Source organism: Panthera uncia, chromosome D1 (genome assembly GCF_023721935.1).
Source record: "Panthera uncia isolate 11264 chromosome D1, Puncia_PCG_1.0, whole genome shotgun sequence".
NCBI classification, from domain to species: Eukaryota; Metazoa; Chordata; class Mammalia; order Carnivora; family Felidae; genus Panthera; species Panthera uncia.
Genome location: NC_064808.1, coordinates 14,241,455 through 14,261,571, shown reverse-complemented (window position 1 = coordinate 14,261,571; position 20,117 = coordinate 14,241,455). Strand labels below are relative to the sequence as shown.

The 20,117-nt window shown below is 47.4% G+C and overlaps 1 protein-coding gene and 1 long non-coding RNA gene across 2 annotated transcripts in view; both read left to right on the top strand.

Annotated features, from left to right (window-relative positions):
* The window catches only part of PTPRJ (protein tyrosine phosphatase receptor type J), a 170,796-nt gene that overhangs the window by 34,248 nt on the left and 116,431 nt on the right, over window positions 1–20,117 (top strand). The window lies entirely within an intron of this gene.
* Window positions 1–20,117, top strand: part of LOC125912642 (uncharacterized) — a 42,033-nt gene that overhangs the window by 12,912 nt on the left and 9,004 nt on the right. The window contains exon 2 of the long non-coding RNA XR_007454795.1: window positions 1,415–20,117. This exon is cut by the window's right edge and continues 9,004 nt beyond it. This is a non-coding gene — a long non-coding RNA (uncharacterized LOC125912642). The remainder of the gene's footprint in view (window positions 1–1,414) is intronic.

Below are 20,117 nucleotides of genomic sequence, written 5' to 3'. Positions count from 1 at the left end.
TGTGTGTGTGTGTGTGTGTGTGTGTGTGTGTGTGTGTGTGTGTGTGTTGGGGATGGGGTGGCCCCCTTACAGCGGGGCCTGCAGGAATCCTGGCGTAAAGTGAGGCAAGCCTATTAGTTCTGTCCTTCCAGGCTGCTGGGAGTTTAAAATCACCACCTCCTAATCTCTGTGTTGTTTTCCTGCCTTTGGACACCCTCTGTTTAGGAACGGGATGATGGCAGGGGGAGGTGGCTACTTGGTCTTTATGAGAACAGCAGAGGCCTCTCAGTGGAAAGGAAACATCCTCCTTGGTTTCACTCTTGTCCTTCTGACCCTACTGCACAGATGTGCAGGGACAAGCCTGTCCGGACTCAGGACCTCCTGCTTCACCCATCTAGAGACACCAACCCCCTCCCCCTGCCAACCTCCCCCACCAAAAAAACCCCACCTCCTTTCTCTGAGCCTGAGAGGAGTTAATTGTGTTGAGGGGACCCAGGAGCCTTCAGGAAGGGGCCCTACTCCCTGAGTTGACTATTCAGCAAACACATTTGCCCAGGTCTAAAAATAAAATACGCCAGGGGCACCTACCTGGGGGGCTCAGTCAATAAGTGTTCGCCTCTTGGTTTCAGCTCAGGTCATGATCTCAAGTTTCGTGAGTTTGAGCCCTGCATCAGGCTCTGTGCTGACAGTGCGGAGCCTGCTTGAGATTCTGTCTCCCCCTCTCTGCCCCTCTGCTGCTCCCTCTCTGTCTCTCTCTCAAAATAAATAAATAAACTTAAAAAAATACACCGATCCAGGTTAAGGAGGGCCATAATGTTGTGCTGCACATTTTGCTAGGGGGCCAAGCGAATGTTACCACTTCTGAGGCATTACCCTGAGACCTAGAATTAGGTTTTTTTTTTCTCCCATTGTGGTGTTGAATGCTGTCAGCTTTTCCTTCCTAATTATTTAACCTTACAAACAGAGTAAAGTTGATTTGCTGCTAATGTCAGCATTAAGCACACCCTGTCTTCCTGCACACAGTTGAGGGCTGAATGCGGTTCTAGAGAACTTGTAGTCTGTGCTGTGCACAGAATGGTTGTCCTGGGTGCTGGTCACATGTGCAACTGGTAACAGAAGAGGAACCATAAATTTTGCAGGAAAGAATTTGTTTTGGTGCCGTGTTCTATTTACTTTGCATCACAGATTGTTTGAAAGAGGGATATTTTTGTTAAAGGAAAAGGAACTGTATGTTTGAGATAAGGAGTAGAATAAAATGAAATAAATAGCTGAGTTTTGTCAGGTCGGTGTCAAAATGGCATGGTTTCTGAGAGCACCCTTTCTCTGTGCTGTTCTAATAGTTACATGAAAATTAGAAAATACGAAGGAAGGGCAGGTTCCGAGATCCTGGTTAGATTGTAATTCATAATGGTGTTCCTTTTTGTTTGTTTTACAGAGCCGAGTTTGGTGAAATTTCAGGAGGTTTTAGCCAATGGCGATCCAAAGACAATAAATATTGCTTCGTGGGAAGGTCTCCACCCTGTGTCTTATTTGGTGACCGTTAAATGGTAGCCACATGTCAGAACCCATTATGCAAATGTAGAAGTGGCCAGATTTGAGTCAGTTAGCTTGGCTCCAGGCGTGAGACACCCTAGTTTTTGGTGCTGGTGGCGAAGGGTGTTGGCACAGAGAGTGGGGACGTTCTTTGTTCCTTGTCTCCTCCAGTCCCTTGTTTGGTTTGGTCCCTTCTTAGGCCATTTGGAGTTCCCTGGGTTGTGAGGACCTCGTGCATGTCTGTCGCCCATTAAGCTCACATTTGGAGGTCTTGTAGCTGAGCTGATACCGTCTGGGTGCAGAGCGAATGCTCAGTGAATGCAGCCATCGGAGCCCGGGTGCCTGGGATGGGCCAGCAGCTTAGCAGCTTTCAAAAGCCTCTAAAAATCCAGCCATGTGTTGGTGCTGCCATTGCCAGCCATTAGCTTGGTGCTTCCAGAAGGAACCATTGACTAAGTTGGGTCTTAATGCTGGACACCCCTACTCTTGCTCCTGCCCCTCTTTGCCCTGGCTGTGCCAGCCAACCATGAACAGGCTGTAGGCAATAAATAAAGAAACAGTAAAGAAACAAGAAATTTGGACAGTTCACCCCTGGCTTATCCGACTTTATTTATTTTTTGTTTTTTATTTTTTTCTATACTAGTGGCTTATTATAAAGAAATAATTGAGGGGCGCCTGGGTGGCTCAGTCGGTCGAGAGTCCGACTTCGGCTCAGGTCATGATCTCGCGGTCTGTGAGTTCGAGCCTCTCGTCGGGCTCTGTGCTGACGGCTCAGAGCCTGGCGCCTGCTTCGGATTCTGTGTCTCCCTCTCTCTCTGACCCTCCCCCGCTCATGCTCTGTCTCTCTCTCTCTGTCAAAAATAAATAAAACACTAAAAAAAATTTAAAAAATAAAGAAATAATTGAAATGCATACAAACAATTCAACCTAATAAATATTCATAACAGCATTTCGCATACTAAAAAAACACAAACCTTCTAAATGCCCAACATGAAAGTGATTAAACAAATTAGGCTATATCTATGGAATGGCAAACTACACAGACGTTAAAATATTATACAAATTGTTTGATGGTTAGGAAAATGTTCATAATGTTTCAAGTAAAAATTTATATTGCAAAGCATTATCTGCAGGAGGAACTCTTTCTTGTGAAAGCACAGGGATACACAGATGAAAAGAAGGATTTTGAAGAATTTGGTTATTTTTTCCTTAAAGGAGGGACTTGGGGATAGATTTCTTCTCTCTTATGACTATCTATATTTGCTAAAATTTCAGTACTAAACAGGTATTTTTCTTTAATAAAACTGTAAAAGCTTTTATTAAGCAAAAAATAATGACTTCTTTGTTTTGTGTTTATTTCCTCTCCCTGTGGAATAAATAGTTGGCATTTCATTACTTCAAATGGAGTTTATCTGACTTTATTTTGAGAGGCATGTGCCAGAGTTGGGTGAAGAAAGATCCCTGATAAAAAAAAGAAAAAAAGAAAAAAAAAAAAGATCCCTGGGTAGAGACAGATGCCTTTTTTTCTTTCTTTCTTTTTTTTTTTAAAGAGCCATTTCTACTCATGGTTGTGGAAACACCAGGGTTTAAGGCATCAGGGATGGGAATGAAGCCAAAATGGGTAAGTGCAAAGGACAAACGCATTGAGAATGGGTAAAAAAATGTGGGCCACCATGTAGATTACCATGTGATTACACTGCTCCAGCCCTTCAAGCGTGCAAACACCCTGAGAAAAAAAGCAGACACTTGGTGTAGGTCTGGCACACTTAGGCTTTCAGTGCAATCTCCAGTGTTGTCTTTCATACATTTAAACAATTTTTCCTTTTTATGGGTCTTTTCTTTTGAAGGGAAGCTCTGTGTGTATTTCATTTGTCAAGTAAGATACAACATAGTAATCCCTTTCCTGCCTGAAGGTGGCAAGTAATTCCTTCCAGCAAACTGCGTAAGAACGACGGGGATGGAGCCAGGCTGCCTGGGTTCCAACCTCTGCTCTGCCACTTACCAGCTCTGTGAGCTTGGCCAAGTTCCTTAACCTCTGTACTTCAGTTTCCTACCCTGGAAAATGGGGAAAATGAAAGAACCTACGTCATCACATTGTTGTGGGGATTAAACACGTAATCCGTGTGGAGGGTTTAGAGAAATGCTGGGCACGCGGTGAGTGTTGGGTGAGTGTTAGAGAAGATGATTAGGCTGTCTCGCGGGGCACTGGTCGAGCCCTGGTCTGCTGAGTCTGGAGCCCTGGTTTCCGGCCTGATTCTAACACACTGGGTGCCTTTGGGTCTGGCACTTTCTCTCTCTGGGGTTCTGATTTCACATCTGTCAAATGAAGAAATTTGACTTGAATAGTGCTGTTTTTGGACTCTGTGGTAAGGGGTAGAGGTCGGGGCAGCCCCAAGACATAGTGGCAGAGGCCTGTAGACTCCGATCTTTGCTTCAGCTGGAGCAGCTGCGGCTCTTCCATTTATGGGTTTTGGTTTTAGGGAAAAGAAAGGTTATATAGTGCACGCGTGCACATGTGCGTGTGTGTTTGCGTGTGTGTGAGAGAGAGGCAGATGGACAGACAGACAGAGGGAGACAGAGAAGTGTGGAGGTAGCTGAACTTTAGGACCCTTCCTAGGGAAGAATTGTGGGGGGTGGGTGAGCTGAGGGGAAGTCAGTGGGGAGGGGGCTGGCAGGTGTGATGGGGCCTGGGGAGTGGGATTTGAAGGGCTGAGGTCACATGGGACAAGACAAGACTAACTGTAGTGTGGGGCAGAGCAGTGGGGGAAACGCTGTCACCAGTTTTGTCCAAGTGTACGAGCTGATTTGCTTATGGGGGAGGTACAAATGCCCGGTGTTAAAAGGCGACCAGAGTTTTGAGGAGACATTAAGGGAAACGTTAAGGGTAAGAAAACTGAGAAAAATGACTAGTAAAAAAGTGTAGACATTCAATGTTGTTTCAGTTTAGTTTTTTCTTTTTTTTTTTTAAGCAGTCTCCACACCCAGTATGGAGCCCAATGTGGGGCTTGAGCTCCATTACCCTTGAGGTCAAGACCTGAGCTGAGATTCAGTTGGATGCTTAACCGACTGAGCCACCCAGGTACCCCTTTAGCTTAGTATTTCTTGCTGGAGGTCACCCCAACTTGAACAAAACAGCTGTTGCCTTTGCCGGAATTTAAACCAGAGGGAGCCTGCTGGTCATTAATACTCTTGCTTCCTTCTCCTTCTTTCCTTTCCTTTCCTTTCCATTCCTTTCCATTCTAATAATCACTAGGAATTTCCCCGATAAGAAGTCCCATTCATTCCTTTGTATCATCACTTAGTGATGAGGGGCTGTCTTGCCAAGTGGAAAACCCATTCACGGGTGAAATCTGTGTCTTTCTGAACTGGAGTTTTCCCTGGGATTTTGAACTTCAATGAATGTTTCCTACCGGTTTTTCAATTATAGTTGGATCCACAATCCAAAGGAAGGCCTTTATGATTGGTCCAAAACAGGATTTTGATTATTTGTGCCCTCCTAGGCCGCCTCTTTGGTTCAAAAAGTCTTTCTGCCCAGCTTCTAGCACACCTCGTCTGGTGGACCTCCCCCCTGGACCCAGGCCCATGTTCACATTCCTCCCACACCTCTCTTAGTGACTTCATCAATCTCTGGGGTTTGATGTTTTGATTCCGAACTAGACTGTATACTCACTGAAGACAGGAAATGTGCTTCAATTTCTTTTCTGTTCCTCTACCGTGACCAACCTTTTTTTCTTTCTCTCCGTCTGTCTCGAAGATCGAGGCGATGGGGGAAACTTCCTCGCGTGTGCCATCAACAGCCGAGGCTGGTGCGTATCGGCATCGGGGGCCGTGCGTTCTACCCTGTTCAGAAACACTGTGCTGCCGCCCTATTTACCGGCCAGTGAGTGCTGAACATTTGGTTGTAGGGTGTATGTGGATCACTAGGTTTCACGCACGAGCTGTGTTGTTATTTCCCTCATTCAGAGTGGCATCTAAGCCAGGGCTGCTTGGGGTTTTTCCAGGTCCGCTAGACCTGGCCAAGGCAGCAATCCCATGTTGTTCAGCTGTGTTTCTTGAACCCTGCTTGGAAGGCCTGACACACGGCGGGTAGTCAGGAAGAGCTGAGTCAGGAATAGAAGGAAAAGTAAAGGTATATGGACTTTCTTCTGAGCTTGCTGTCCATGGCTCTCGAGGAGGCTTCTGATTTCTTTCAGTAGTGCCATCTGCCAGGGCCCAGGAGGGTGTGGAGGAACTGAGGATCCGGGTCTCGTCGGTGGGCTGTGTGCCCTTGCTGAGGGATTAGTACCCGGGACTGGAAGCGTCAGGACGGTTTAGCCTCATACATGTAGTTTAAATGTGGTGGGGTGTTGCAGAATCAGAGGCCTCTGGGGGTGTGGTGGGCGGTCTGGCAGAAGATAAGTGGGCAGTGGATGTTGACTGTCAGTCTTGGAGGTTACAAAGAGGTGACAGGGATGCCTGGGTGGCTCAGTCAGTTAGGCATCCGACTCAGCTCAGGTCCTGATCTCGTGGCTTCATGGATTTGAGCCCGGCATTGGGCTCTATGCTGGCAGCATGGAGCCTGCTTGGGCTTCTCTGTTTCCCTCTCTCTCTGCCCCTCCCCTACTTGCGCTGTGTCTGTCCATCTCAAAATGAATAAATAAACTTAAAAAAAAAAAAAAAGACGGCATGACCGGATGGGATTGGGGGTTGCAGGCTGCACGAGGAAGCGCAGTCCTAGGAAAATCCAGAGTTTTAAATGTGACGTCTCCTAATTTTGAAGGGTTTTGGCAACAAATTCAAGTCAAAATCGTGTTCTGCTGGCCTGCGAGTGGGAGATGAGGCGGGTGAATGCCAGAGGCCATCAGGGGACACGCACATGCCATAGGGTCAGATTAGGTGGGGGTTAGTCACCATCCAGATGGTCAGATACCGGGATCGCCACAGAAATGGACACGGCATGCAGAGTGCGTGGGGCAGATGCCAAAAGTTGGCATCCAGGAGGCGTTGGTGACAAAGGCCAAGTTCTTTGCCCACCCAGAAAGCCTTCTGTCCCTTGTCTCCTTCCCTCCCCCATGCCTTCAGGGGCTGCTCACTGTTCCCCGTAGCATAAGTCCAAATTTTCCAGTCTGCATCCAAGGGCTACCATTGGCTCTGCTGTGACAGTGTCCCCCACTTCAGTGGGTGACCTCAGTTTACCCTTCCCCTCGGTCCCGCTGGACTTCCCCGGCTGCCGTTGCCTGAGCCCGCTGGGGCTTCTGAGACCTGCCCACGGTTTCTTCCTTCCTGGCTTAATTCGTGCCGTTCCCGCTTCCTGGAACGCTCGTCCCCCCCAGTTTACGGGAATCCTACTCTCCATTCATCCTTCTGAAATCCGCTGCCCTGCCCACTTGGTAAATTTAGAATAAATCACATCCTTCTCTCAAGTTTCCGTAGCACTTTCCCTCCATCTCTACCGTGGGGTTTGGGTCACGGTTGTTCAGAAGTCTGTCTTCTGTGGTAGATGATGATAAGGTCATGGTGGGATGGTTCCAGTCTTAACTCACCACTGGGCCCCCTCCGTATGTGGCTCAGGGTAATAGTCAACAGAAGTTATTGAAATAGACAACAGAGAGCTGCTTAAGGTCTATGGTGAACATGGAAAAGGGGCCGTCGGCTGGAGCATGGGGGGTGATGGGAGCAGGTAAGGCTGGGTCTAAGTCCTCTTCAGCCTAAGGCAACACCCAGGCCATGCCTTTGACCTGGGAGGCCACGTCCTGCGTGTCTTCTTCATGCGGTGGTGAGCCCGTGTGGGCCTGACTTGAACACTGGGATTTCAAGTCTGTCCTTGATGCCCACCAGAAGCTGAACAAAACAGATCCAAGTCATCGTTCCCCGCCCCCCAGGATGGCTTGTCCCCCAGGAGACTTTCTCCTGCTCACTATGGCAGCCATCCTGGTGTCCTTGGAGGTGGTGAGGAGGTGGGAGGAGCCTAGGGGTTGTGAGCAGATGGAGAGCTAGAGGAGGCAGTGTGTCGTGGGGAGAACCCTGGTTCTGGAGCATGGAGAAGTGATTTCCAAGTGCCACGTCTGCGGTCTCCAGCTGGGTGACTTAGAGCAAGACTCATAACCTCTGAGTTTATTTCCTCACCTGGTTTAAGCAGTTGCTAAGGTCCTTTGGGCCCTGACATTCCATGACCCAGGGTCTGTTGGGTCAGGTGGCTTTATGGTAGGTTCACTAACCCCTATGTCATTCCACGTCTTCGTGGACTTCAGCACAGGGGCTGCCGGCCCTCAAGGGGACACTGTGGCATTGTCAGACTTTCTGCTTTTTCTTCAGAGTGCTCAGGGTCCAGGCAATGAGGGGGAGTGAGAGGGGCTCCCCGGCTGAAAAAACACCCTAAGCTGATAGTATTCACTGTTGCATTTGGCTCGCATATTAGACAAAGCAAAGGTCTCCGCTACTACAGAGTTGTATATTTTCTCACCTTTTTTGAAACCCAAGATCTTCTTTTTTTTTTAATTAAAAAATTTTTTTTTAATGTTTCCTTTTTTTTTTTTTTTTTGAGAGAGGGAGTAAGACACACACAGAAGCAGAGACAGAGCATGAGCAATGGTGGGGCAGAGAGAGAGGAAGACACAGAATCCGAAGGAAGCAGGCTCCAGGCTCCGAGCTGTCAGCACAGAGCCCAATACAGGGCTGGAACCCATGAACTGAGAGATCGTGACCCAAGCCGAAATTGGACGCTTAACTGATTGAGCCACCCAGGCGCCCCTCTTCTTGGTTTATCTTACCATTTTGTGCTTTCGATAGAGGCATGGCACCAGGAAACATTTCTCTTACAGGGGTGAAGTGGTCGTGAGGATGGGCATTGGTGCTGGGAGCACCCCTTCCCCCATGCTGTCACCTCCCCAGGTGGCCAGTCCAAGCACGGGGACCTGATGTTGCCACATCATCAGTTCTTCACGACACGCTAGAGATGGGGCTTTTAATGGGAAATTTATTAATTGTTGAAGTTGGCTTAGATTTGTTTCAAAACATTGTGTGGGGCAACCAAACTCATTCAGTTCTGTAGTCCAGTAGCTACTGGAGGGGGAAATTAAAACTGCAAGTTAGGGCTCCCGCAGTTGAAAGGTAGTTTGGAAGTGAACCTAAAGCAAGAGAGAACATTTTATTTATTTATTTTTGAAAATATTTTATTTATTTTTTAAGTAATCTCTGTACCCGACATGGGGCTCGAACTCACAACCCTGAGATCAAGAGTCACCTGCTCTACTGATTAAGCCAGCCTGTGTGCCTTACACCTTGTGACCTCATGCATATTGGTCCAATGACTTTTCCCTTTACAGAGCCATGAAAAATAATTCTATTATTTAAAAAAAAATTTTAATTTTGTAATGTTTATTTCTGAGAGAGAGAGAGAGAGAGAGAGAGAGCAAGCAGGGGAGGGTCAGAGACGGGGTGGACAGAGGATCTGAAGCAGGCTCTGTGCTGACAGCAGAGAGCCCAAAGCAGGGCTCAAACTCGGGAACCGCGAGATCATGATCTGAGCTGAAGTTGGAAGCTTAACTGACTGAGCCACCCAGGAGTCCCTATTAGTTTTTAAATGGGGGAAAATTGTGAAACATTGCATGTACATAGTTGCATAAAATTTAGGTTATATAGGAAGATATGAAGAGGGGTCATTACTCTTTGCTCTTTCTTCCCTTCCCAATTATTTTTACAAGAAGAAAAGTCTAACTAGTTATGACTTCAGACAAATCCTCTAACTGCTCCACATACAAGTTTCCTATATGTTATGGGATAATAGTAAAACCTAACATGTTATTTCTTCAGTGTAGATTAAGTGAGGTGATACAAAATCCCCCAAATCCTATGTACATGTTAGAGGTATTCATAGAACTTTCTTTTTCTCTTTTGTGTATTCAGGATTTCTTTGGCAATCCCCTTTGTAATTATTGCACAGTTTGTACCATGCATACTTGCTGAACATTCATATTTAGCTGCCTAAGGGGAAATAATAAAAATATTAAAGGCGAACATACTGTTTTCAACTTGAAGTCCCGTTCTGTCCTTCTTGCTTCCACGTGGGAGCCTAAAATTGCTTTCTGCACCGTCTCGTCCCCTGGACCCATGAAGACTTCTGATGAGTGCCTCACGGTAAGACTAGGGGAAATTTATCTCTTAATTAGAAAGGAAATAGAGTCTTGTATGTTCTTTGGAGCTAGTGATGGAGATGATAGTATAAGAAGTTCTGGACATTCAAATGTAAAACAGATTAATTTGTAGGAATGTTGGATTTTTATCTGGACAGATGTTTTGCTTTTCATGGAGCTGGTTGGGAGTAAAGAAGGGAGCAGAGCTTTGTTGGTGTTTTATTTTTGCTTTGGGCTTATAGTTAGTTAGATTAGCTCTTGCCGTATATAACAACAACAATGGAAAACCGCTCGGTAATTTAACAGAGGCTTAAGTGATGTAAAGGATAATTTCTCTTCCACATAAAAGTAAGTTGGAGGTAGTAGCCCAGGGCTGTGAGAGCCCTAGGGTGTCATCTGGGACCCAGAAGAAGAAGCCCTTCTTCCCGCACGGGCTTCTACCGATGCTCCACGGTGCAGAGTGGCTCCCAGGACTCCAGTTTTCATGTCTGAGCTGTATCCTGGCGGAAGGATCCTTCTCTGTGGAATCAGCTCTCTCTAAGCTCTTCCCTGGAACCTCCCTGGAACATGCCTGCTTACGCCTCACTGCTTGTGACTTAGTTTCACGCACGCACCTTGCTGCAAGAGAGGCTGAGAAATGTGGTCTTTGAGTCCTGGATGCATCATATAAAATAGAAATCTATTACTAAGGAGGAAGAGGAGACTGGGGGCTGTGGATGTGGGTGACGCCCACTGTCTTAAAGGACTTGAACGGATTGTAGACATTTGTAAACTGACTTCCGTCCTACTTCTCGGCTTGCCTCTGACCAGAGGAACCATCTGATCCTTCTTCACAGTGACCATTGCCTGTTGGAGTCTTGGTGTACAGACTCCTAGTTGCTTGTGTTTTTTTAATACATGATGGAATGAGGATGCGGGGAACCTAAAAAGGTGTGTGTGTGTGGGGGGGTGCTGAATGTAAACTATCACAAGAACAGAGGTAACCTGCATTGAGATGTAGAATGAGCTCGGGCCCTGGCCTCAGGAGATTTGGGTCAACTCCGGTCCTCCTCTGGGACTCTGTCATCTCTTACATCTCTGAGCTTTGCATAGCAGTGAGGTGGGGGGAACCACCAGCACAAGCCCCCCCCCCCCCCCCCCCCCCCCCCCCGTGGGAGTCCCCCGGGGACTCTAAAGCATGATGCAGACGATTAATACTAGCAGGCATGTGGGAAGCACTGATAGTATGGAAGGAAGATGTAAAAGATGGGGGTCTCTTTCTGTGGGGCTAGGATTACATCTCTGAGTACTGTCCTTGGATCGAAAGGCCTGTAAGGATGGATCTGAATCTGGCTTAACACGCTGGTGGGGTGGGGTCAGATTCTGGCTCCGCTCCTTCTAGCTCTATGGGCAGACTTGGCCTGGGCAGAATGTGGGATTGGAAACGCGCACCTGATCTTTCTTGTTAGTGTCCCAGTGCCTCTCATATGACGGTTATCTTGCCATGGTGAGTATGGTTCCAGGGATTAAGGATACATCATTTTTGTACAGTGCGGTTCCTGAAGACAAGCTCGTTGCTTCTCCTGTTCCAGCGCTGGAGCTCAAGAGGATGGTGTGTCCTTCGCTGTGTTGGCACGCTTCAAGAGTTATCATGCTGATGCCTGATTCTGACCCCTACCCGTTGATGTTAGGACCCAGCCTCATGTTAGAGGCAGCATCCCTGTGACTGTGTCATAGGATTGTCATAAGGCTGAGGGTCCAGTTCAGGTGCCTGGTGCTGGGTCAAGCGACTGCTGTTGCTGCTGTGGCCAGCTGGCCAGATCAGGCCAGGTGGCAGAGGGTGATTTCGTCCCCAGCAAATTCCTGCTCTGTGTGCCCCAGGGCTGGGCCCTTTTTTTATGAAATTCTCATCCCTTGGCTCCGAACTTTCCTATGCCATCAGTTTCAAAACATTATGAAAAAATATATAGCGGGAGGGGTGGGGAGGGGAGGTGGGGAAGGGAGAAAAAAGAAACTGAGATGCCCAATCTAGCTCTGGCTGCTAAGCAGCTACAGAGACTCTTTGGCTTGGCCTCAAGTGCTTTTTAAAGCCTCCTTTTAAGTTAGGTCCCAGATGTGATTTTGGTTTTGACCTTCTCTTTGATTAGCTTGGCCTCTGGCTGATTAGCCAGTTAACTGATCATTCAATACCTACTCTGTGCCAAACGCTATTTATGTGTGGAGGATGTCGATAAAACCCAAACAGACCAAATCTCCATCTCGTGGAGCTTACGTATCATGAGAAGATGGGTAGACATCAGGGCTGTGAAGAGAAGTGGAGTAGGATAAGGGGATACAGTGTGATGGGGGCCGGTGCTGTTTTTACATATGGTGGTCAGGGACTGGATGGGAGATCACCATCATGTTGGGTCCATGGTGCTGGCCAGGTGGTGCATGTGTCCAGTCTTGGCAGATGTTCAAGGCCTATAATGCCTGCCTTCCTCATTGGCCTTGGATTTACATCTGGGCAGCGTGACCAAGGACCAGTCACTGAGCTGCTCCAAACCTTGTGTGGAAATCTCTCAGAATGCCACATGGAGGCTGAGAAGGAGATCATCACCGGTGGGTCTGTATGTGAGATCTGCCCTTGATAGCTGTGTGGTGGGTGGTTATCGCTGATGGTGACCCAGTTGTGGTTGGTCAGCAGATACAGAGCATTTGCCTCTACCAGCCAGCTGAGCATTCAACGAACGCTTCACTTACTAAAGGGCTTGTCTCCAAGGCCAACTGGGGCATGTGTGAAGCAGGGATTTGGGACGATTTCTCAGTTTGAGCTCCAAGGTGCTGACGCTGTTGACAGTGGCTGAGTGGAGCCCTTCTCGCTTGGTCGGAGAGCAACTATAAACTTGGCCCCAAGTTTACTTTTCCTCTCCTTCAGCCCATCATGTCTGGTGCTAGGCATTGGCTTGGACCTTCCCGTTGGCCTTCCCCTTAAGATGGCATGTGAGAGGGATGTGCTCTGTTGGGAAGAACTTGGTTGTACAGGCAAAGACTTGTTCTAGAAAAAGAACAGAAGGTCATTCATATGGTGCTTCCCATTAGCTAGGCTCCCTCCCCCTTTTTTCTACTTTCTTTGTAGAAAACCTTTAATAAAGGAAGATTCCCAGGCCTTCCATAGAATTTAGACCCCAATTTCACATCATAGGATTGTTTTTCTTGGGTTTCGATGAAGGGCTTAAATAACATAGTGGGTATGAAAGCATAATATAGTTAATAGCTACCATTGCTATAATTGCATTAAAGGACACCTCTGTTCTTCAGATTCCTATTGGTTCATTTTATTTGTAAACTTTTAAAACATGTTTATGTATTTATTTTGAGAGAGAGAGCAAACAGGGGAGGGACAGAGAAAGAGGGAGAGAAAGAGAATTCCGAGCAGGCTCCTCACTGCCTGTGCAGAGCCTGACTCGGGGATTGTTCTCCTGAACTGTGAGATTATGACCTGAGCCAAAATCAAGAGTCGGACACCCAGGTGCCCCATTCTTCTTATTTTTGTTTTTATTTCTATTTATTTACTATTTTTATTAAAAAAATTTGTTTTAGCATTTATTTATTTTTGAGACAGAGAGAGACAGAGCATGAACAGGGGAGGGTCAGAGAGAGAGGGAGATACAGAACCTGAAACAGAATCCAGGCTCCGGGCTGTCAGCACAGAGCCCGACGCGGGGCTCGAATTCATGGACCGCGAGATCACGACCTGAGCCGAAGTCGGACGTTTAACCGACTGAGCCACCCAGACGCCCCTTCTTATTTTTATATAATAAATCATTAGAGTAATGCCTGGCACATATGTATATGTATATACGTATACACACACACACACACACACACACACACACACACACTCTCACACTGTGGAAATGCTTTACACATACTGACTCATTTAATCCTCACAGCAGCCCTAGAAGGTAGGTACTATTATTTCGCCCATTTTACAGGTAAGGAACTAGGTATAGAGGTTAAAGAAGGTCAACTAAGCAGCAAGTGGTAAAGCTAGGAATTGAATCTGGGGAGCCTGGCCTCAGGGTCTAGGCTGTTACACATTGTACCCCAAGGCCTATTGGTTTTCCCACAAACCTTTACTAAAGAATAATGATGATGGCCTTGCCAACGATTGTGGCTCTTTATATGTTGTGCAGCGTGTCATGCATTTCAGATGTTGAGCAAAAATCCTCATCCTAGCCTGAGGAGGAAATGAAGGCTTTGAGCATTTGAGGAACTGCTCAAAGTCTAAGGACTGGAGCCAGGATGTAGTCTGGTCTGTCTGGCTTCCGAATTCTGCTGTTTTCTCAGCACAGCGGCCTCCCTGCAGGGCCGCAACGCTCCCCTTCCCTGGTGACTCATGGTACCTGGTTACCTTCTTTCACACTCACTTTGTGGCCCGTGGCACAGGACGGGACAGTGGCCCATGTTTCTCCAGGCCTGGATCCAAGGCCACATGAGCCATTCCACGGAGGCCTGCCGTCAGAGCTTGGATCTGAAAGCTGTTAATCCAGTGGGGCCCCTCCACATCCCTTACTCCATTTTATTAAGTCCAGGGTATTCCCAGAGCACCCAGATCTGCTTTTCCTGTGCAAGGAGATTAGGCCAGTGTGCACACACGGTCATGTGCAAGCATCCAGTTTCTGGTCACCATCAGGATGAGCAGTTTTGAGTGAAGTGCCTGGGCCTGGCGAACCCCTGGGAAGGGTGGGGACCATCTGTGCTGTCCTGTAAAGGAAATTGTGGTTTCTTTCTTTCCTTTTCTTCTTCTTCTTCTTTTTCCCCCCTTTTTTAGTTTATGGGAAAGGGAGACTTGTGTCTCAATTGAGTCTTTGTGGCGTTGTATTACAGAGAGTCACAGAGAATGTTCTATGTAAATGACTGTGTGCCCTGATTAGAGCCTCAATAGGTGCCATTGTGTCATATTGCTATTATTGGCGATTGCAGGATACTAAATGATATTCTCATCAGGCTGAAAAAGCTCAGTGTTAGCAGCGAAACTCGGGGTTAATTATACTGCTCTGAATTAGAGCATAGAATTAAGTTGTAGGGAGAGCAGGGCTCTTGCTTTCTCCCCCTCTGTCTTTTCAGGGTTGTTGCTGGGGGTTTGATCAGAGTACCGTTTAACCCACGTTCTAAATTTGTACTTACTGGCATTTTGCTCTGCATGAGTTACTGCCCCTTTTGGCATTGGGAAACACAGGGCCAATTTATAGGACAGTTGGAGAGGGGAGAGATGGTCTACTTAATAGTGCATTCTTCTTAGTCAATAGCTGGGTAAAAACTAGCATGAAGATTTAAGTCTTTGGGGAGTGCCGGACTCTCTGGAGGGGCCTCTTTTAATTGAGCTCTTCTGGTCTCTTCTGCCTTTGAATTATCTGCTGCTGTGATCCTGACTCACCTCTTTGAAGAAATGACACACTGACCTACATCTCAGCTGAAACTGATAGAGGAGTCTATCTCTGCTCTGCCCCAGCTTGGTGTTCCCCACACGACCTACGAGGGAATGTGTCTGAGGGCTGAGGCAGGCCCTCTCCGGTTTCATGCCATTGACTGCTCTGCCTTGGTTCAAGCACAGAGCTTGGCTCTTTTTGAGTCATCCCCGATTGTAAACTTCCTGCATTCCTTTTGCTCATTCATCTGTCTATAAATTTCATGTCACTTGCATAGGGTCTAAAGCCACATCTCCCCCCCGCCCCCCTTTACTGTTACATGGGCTGTGACTATAATTATTACAAAAAAAACTTCAAAAAGTTATTTTTAGTGGTGGCCTCATAGTTTATCATATATGCTTATCATTACTTAGTTAACCACTTCATCCTTTGGGGATGTGTAGGTTGATTTTTTTTTTCTTTTTTTTTTGAGATCGTAAGTCATTGGCCATTACATTGGCAGCTAGCCTAGGACAGATTCCTAGAAATGAGGCTACTGAGAATATGAAGTCAAAAGCAGAGACGGGATTTAAACCCAGATCTGTCTGCCTTCAAATCCAGGGCTGCTGTTTCTGTGATCTGTTCTCTGACCCGGCAGAACTCCAGCGTCCTCTGTGAGAAGCCAGGCATGCGCTGCCCTCCGCGAGCAAACGGCTTCCCGCCTGCCAGTCCAGGGTGATGTGGCTCCTCTTTCTCCTTCTTCATCGTCCTCCCTTGATTTGTCAGTGGCAAACTGACAGTGCTCTGGAGAGGCACTGGGTAAGCCCACTCATATCACAGAGCCCTCTCCTTTACCTGGCGTGAGCACAGCACATGCAAAAAGCACGTGTTAAGAAATAGCATGCTGTTTAAAAAATTCCACTTAAAAGAGTAGGTAACGTTTGGTGACCATGGTGAATGCAATTCAATCCTTCCAAATTCAGGCCTCTTGCAGAGGGCCTCAATATGAGGTATCATTCTCAGTCGGGATAGAAACATATTTTCTATATTTGTAATATATAAAATAGACTTAAAAAATTTTTTTTAATGTTTATTTTTGAGAGAGAGAGAGACAGAGCATGAGCGGGGGAGGGGCAGAGAGAGAGAGAGGGAGACACAGAATCCGAAGCAGGCTCCAGGCTCCAAGCTGTCAGCACAGAGCCTGACGCGGGGCTCGAACTCATCAGCCGCGAGATCATGACCCAAGCCGAAGTCAGATGCTCGACTGGCTGAGCCACCCAGGCGCCCCTATAAAATAGACTTTTAAGAAAATATTTATTTTTGGGAGAGTGTAAGCAGGGGAGGGGCGGAAAGAGGAGGACAGAGGATCTGAGTCAGGGTCTGGGCTGACAGGCTGACAGCAGCGGGCCTGATGCGGGGCTTGAACTCATGAACCACAAGATCACGAGCTGAGCTGAAGTCAGACGCTCTAACAACTGAGCCACCCAGGTTCTCCTAAACAGTCTAACTGAAGTAGAGCCCTGATCAGCACAATAGTCTTTTCCATACTGTGCGTTCTCTCAGAACCAGGACAGACTGTGAGGGGGGAGAAAGGGCCCTTTGGTTAAACAGGCTAGGAAAAGCTTCATTCTAAGGAGATTCCCGAAGCCCTTCGAGGTCTTAAGGGCTCAGATCCGTGCTGCGGTCAGGAAGCCTGTTTGATTCTGTGGAAGCTGGTCTGTCCCACAGGATACCTGTTGATGTCTTGTGGAACAAGCAGTTTGTGAAATGATGCTGAGCTAAGGATGAAAGTCCAGACTCCTAGCTTTCAAAAAACCTGCATGATGGCCCCCCTCCCTGCTGTCCTCTTCTCGTTTCCTATTTCTGGCCCCTGTGAGTTTGCATAGAGCATTGTCTCTGCCTGGAGCACTCTTCTCCTGATCTCCACGTGACTAAACTCGACCCTGTGTGCGGGGCTCAGTCCAGGTATCTTCTTTCTGTGCTATATCGTTACACATTCTCCATGTCATTGGCCCTTGGCCTCCTGTATTCTAACAACTGCTCTCTGTACCTGCCTTATGGCACGACTTCCTGTGTAGGATCACAGATACTTGTATCCGTGTCCTTTTGATGGATTCACCTCCTTGAAAACAAGGCCAGTCTTCCTGGCATTGCTGCAGTATTGGCTGTCGTGTTGGCTTGTGCATAGCAAGCTCTCGGCAGATGGGGGTTCGTGGTGTCAGTAAATATCTCAGTGGAAGGAGGGCCTGGCAACAGCATTGACAGTGGCCTTGTTCCCACGGCAGCTTCCACACTGACCTCAACCGGGTCACGGCGTGAGACACCGAATTCGCCTTTGGCCCGCTCGACATCTCTGGGGCGGGCAGCTCTGCTTCTGAATTCTTTCTGCTCCATTGCACGAACGTCTCATCTGTAAGACGGGTGGCGACGGCCTTTGCTTTTCTGAGCACTTACTAGGCGCCAACTGCCTTATGCACATGTTCTCTTTTACCCTCATCGACCGGGTGAGTTGGGTTTTGTTGTTCAGGCGGTGGCCCAGAGACGTTGGAAAACCGGCTCAAGCAAGGTCACGTAGTAGATGGCAGTGCTGGGAATGAAGTTCAGGTCTGACTCTGGAGCCACGACATCACATAACTGTGTTGCCCTTTGCGCATGTGTGTGGCATGTGTGTGTGCGCTCCTGTGTGTGGCTTTCATTGATTTATTGAATTGATGCTGGAGCCCTCCCTCCCCACTTCCCCACTCTCTTCCTCTCTGTCTTTTTTTTTTTTTTAATATTTTTTTAATGTTGATTCATTTTTGAGAGAGGGTGAGAGAGAGCGAGAGAGAGCTCATGCACAAGCGGGGGGAGGGGTAGAGAGAGAGGGAGACACAGAATCGGAAGCAGGCTCCGGGCTCCAAGCTGTCAGCACAGAGCCCCATGCGGGGCTCGAACTCACGAGCTGTGAGATCATGACCTGAGCCGAAGTCTGATGCTTAACGGACTGAACCACCCAGGTGCCCCTCTGTCTCTTTCTGAATAACACTGTGTGATACCATTTCTTTTTCTGTCCTGGACGTGGTATTTGTGGAGTTTTAAATGTGGCTAGTTTGCCCAGCTTTACAAGCTCTCTTCATTCGGCTGCTTTCCCTCACCCCTCTCATCTTTGAAGCTTTGCTGAGAAACTGGCTGACGGGAGGCTAACGGGCTTCCAGTGTCAAGTTTGACGTTCAAAGTTAAGTGTCTCCCTTGGTCTGCTGTTTGCCCCTTCTTGGCATCACTGATGCATCTGGTCCCTGAGACTTTCCAAGTCTCAGATTTGTGTTCTTTGGAAAACCACTGCAGGTAGATGTTGCTTCCCAGATAGCACAGGCTTTGCTAAACAGCACAGTGCCAGGAACTCTATCACTGGACCCCCAAGATGCTGGGTGCGTGCGTGTGCATGCCTAGTGAGATGTAAACATTTACAGGGAATAAAAGAAATTCCTTCCCCAGAGCCAAAACTTGGATAATCTCCTTATGTACGCAGCTTTGACAGTGATTCCATATGTTTCGTTCATCTTTGCTTTTTTTGCAGCCTCTACAAATTTATTTTCCATGCTGCTCCCACTGACAGGAGAGATGTTTCCAAAATGCATGTCATTCCGTGGCTAAAAGTCCTTCTTTGGCCCTTGGAGCCCTTAGGGTGATTGGCCTCTTGGCCACTCACCCCTCCAGCTTCTTGTGTTCTTTATCTGTATTTGCGTCCGCCATGGTAGACTCCACATGGGTCCTGTGTGTACGTGTGGTTTTCTCTCTCTTCTCTCTCTTCTCTAGTCATTCCAGGCTGGTGGCCCCCTCTGTCTGTGTCCTCCACCTGGCTAATTCCTGTTGGCCGCCGCTGGAAATCTCTGTTGGGTCCCATCCATCCTGGGTCCGCCCTTTGATAGCATCTCTTCTGCTCACTGTGCTCTGTTTCGTGTCTCTGTGTCTCCCTCAACCAGACTGTCTACATCTTGCCTTCTAATCGTCTCTGTACCTCCCAACTCAGTGCCTGGCATACAGTAGGAGCTCAGTAACTGTTGAATGAAGGATTAGTCACAGGTGTTCATTTCCTGTGGAAATGCAGGGTGGTGGAAAATCTGAGCTTTTCTTGTTCCTTGTGCGTAATAACGACAGGTTTGCATAATAACGATAATACACCCCGTCATTTTTCGACTGCATTCTGTGTGCTCTCTGTAGTTTAGTGCTGTCCTTGTAGTGCTCCCGTGTACGTGGTGTTATTACTAATGTCATCATGAGAAGGACGGAACTAGGGTTCTGTTTCTCTTTGTTTCTCAGTTAAGAAGTCTTTGCTCCAGAACAGACAACGGCTTCCGCATTTCAAGGTATTTTTCCGGATTTGAAGCTGAAAGGCATCACCACTGAGACTCAGGGAAATATCGTGACAGTACTTCAAACAGAATTTTAGGTGCTTGGGGCCTGAGAGGTTGCCAGTTGCCAAATCCTTGAGTGCAAAGAGGGAGAGAGAGCGAGAGAGCGGGCTTTCTCAAATCGTTGACATTGAAGTGAAGACCAAGTTGGACTTGTTTATTGATCCCCTAAAGATACCATGTCCTTGAATAATTCAGAATCTAATATCCCTATTAGAGTGAGGTCACCTTTTTTGAGGGACACTGGGCTGCTGCATTGCAGAGCTGGGGAGTTATAAGGGTGTCTTCAGTGTCTTGTTGGTCATATGAATTTCATTTGCCCAGTGGAACATCACCGAGGCTCTGAATAGTCAAAGAAAGCATCTCTCTTATGTTTTCCTCATGAATAGAACACTCTGTGTCCTGAATTGTTGCCCCACAGGGGCCAGCACGTGGTGTATTTGCCTAATGTTTGAACCAGTAGGCTTTTTCATTTTGGGGCAATCCAGGTAAAGGGTTTCTGGTCGCTCCCGTGTGGCGAGGAAAGCCTGTCTTCTCTCCTTTTCTCCCTCTGCCTACTGTCCCTGAGTTTGAAAAAGTATACTCTGAGTGGCGTGACTAATTTTAGCATATTTACTAGAAATTAATGTTCTGCCAATGAACAGAAATTCTTTCCTCTCTTCCTTTCTGCCAAATCAAAACGGCTCTGTGGATTGGGATGAGGGGGTATTTAGAACTGCAGGACAGCGGTT